Here is a 2,208-nt window from a genome sequence, read left to right as displayed (position 1 = left end):
GCGGGTCAACCACTCCACCCCAGCACACCCATTTTGGCTTCACAATTACACCTTCCACACTAAGAACGTGACCCCCAGACTCCCTCCCAATGCCCCTTTCTTACTTTGTCTGGACTTACCTATCCTGGGTCCCATGACTGCTGAGGTGCAATGAGTTCCAGCCCCTATTTCAATCTCAGGACCGGAGCTTGGCAGGAAAGAAGGAGTGAGCACCTTATCAGGGACTCGTGGAGACGGCAGCCTCGAGCCACAGCAGGGATACGCTATCGAGCGGACTCCAGGCACGCTGGGCAGATGCTTTTTGAGCCACACTGCACAGCAGCTATCTCTTCCAGGTATGGGTTGGGAAGTCCTATCTTGACCCAGCTCTCCAAGTGCCTGTCTCCCTTGGTTACTCTTATGTCTCTCTGCCCTGACCCTCTATCTGTGACCCAGCTCAATAACTCACACTCTTTCTGTCTCTTTCTCTTTCTGAATTTCTGTGATCTCTGGCTGGGGCAGCCCGGGGCCAGTTGTGTAGGAGGCTGGGTTTGTTTAGTTCCAGCCCCTCCGATGGGAGGAGGCTGCTGTCTCGTCTCCTCTCAGTCTGTTCCTTCCCATTTCTCCTGGATATTTTCTCTTACTCTGCTAGCAGTGGAGAGGTGGGGCCCAACGGAATGACCCGAAGATCCAGGGTCATTCAGTGCTGATTCTCAGAAGACTGGAGTCTTCTCACTGTGCTCCTATTCTCAATCTGAGCCCCCTGATCCACTCAGCTCTTGTCCCCCTCACAGAACTTTTGTCACTCTCCAAGAGCCCCACAGAGAAGCCCTGTTCCTCCACTATCCTTCACTAAACCGCTGTCTTCCTCAAGCTCCCACCCCCTCTCACTGAACCCCCACCTCCTCGCTGAATCCAGGGCAAGAAGGGACTCTGTCCACTGGGAATCACAATGGCCAGCCCGCCTGGGAGGGACTCATAGTAGCAGTTCCATAAAGTTATGGCCATCTCGGTGGAAGGATGGGAGTCAGGAGCAGAAGGCGAATTCCCGGAGTTTGCTGGACTGAGGACTGAGGATGGAGGCCTTGGAGTCAGACAGGCCTGGGTGCCATCTCAGCCCTGACATTCACTGGTCACCTGACCTTAGGCAAGTCTCTACACCTCTCTGAGCATCAAGTTCCCTCATCTACAAAGAAGGGGCAATGTTCCTCATTTGAAGGGCTGCTGTGAAAGTTTAGTGAGCGAGAAGGAAGACGACCCTGAAAGCTTGGAGCTCAGAGAAGGGCGTGACAGAGGTAGAGCTTAAAACAGGGCTGCAAGAGATAAATTTATCTTGGATTTGCCTATTCCCGCTCAGCGCTTTCACATGTGTGGCCCTATCGGGCCCTCCTATTGACCCTGTAGACCAGGAATTTATTCCTCCGTGTTACAGATGAGGCATTGAGTCTCAGGATCTGCCCAGAGGTCACCCAGATAGTAGGTGAACCTAATCTAGTTCCAGGAATAAAGTCTTTACATGAAATGGGAATATGCGTTTGAAGTCCAACTTTCAAGGTGCACTGATAGAGAAATATACATCGGCCCCACTTGGCTCCTAGTAGCTGTAGGAGGAAGCTAGTAGGAAGTGAGGAGTATTTGAAATAATAACAGACCAGCCTGACACATAGTAAGCACCTAATAGATACCTATCGCATGAATGAGTCTGAGAAACTGAAAGTATGAATGCACGACCAAGGCCCTGGGAAAGGTCAGTAGTTGGCTTGGATTGATAGAAAGACCAGACCCAGATCCTACTTAAGAAAACCAAATTGGGTCTATCTCTCTCAATCCTTCAGACCGAAGTCAGCACTGCAAGTCCTCCTTGAGACTGGCAGAGGTGCAGCCTCCCAGAATCCAAATTGCAGGTGCACAGTTGAGAGAGGAAAGGTCCTTTTAGACTTTCTGGCCCCCATCTTGGCCCTGGGAGCTGAAGAAGTTCTACATATGGATTGGTCTGGATATGTACTGGGGCTAGCTTGCCTGGCTAAGTTCATCTCGTCAAGGCACAACTGGGCACAGAACACATACAGTAACCTCAGGCAGAAGCAGTGTTCATTTATCACCTCAGCTTCCCCAGGCTGACACAGCCTGGTCCAAGAATTTTCCCGAACTCAGCTGTGGACTTGGAGCGAGGGTCAGATACCCGGGAAACTCTGGGAATTAGATTAACAGGCCTTTGGATGGTTCTTG

The sequence above is a fragment of the Pteropus alecto genome, unplaced genomic scaffold (assembly GCF_000325575.1).
Source record: "Pteropus alecto unplaced genomic scaffold, ASM32557v1 scaffold7, whole genome shotgun sequence".
Lineage (NCBI taxonomy): Eukaryota > Metazoa > Chordata > Mammalia > Chiroptera > Pteropodidae > Pteropus > Pteropus alecto.
This window is presented reverse-complemented; position numbering follows the sequence as displayed.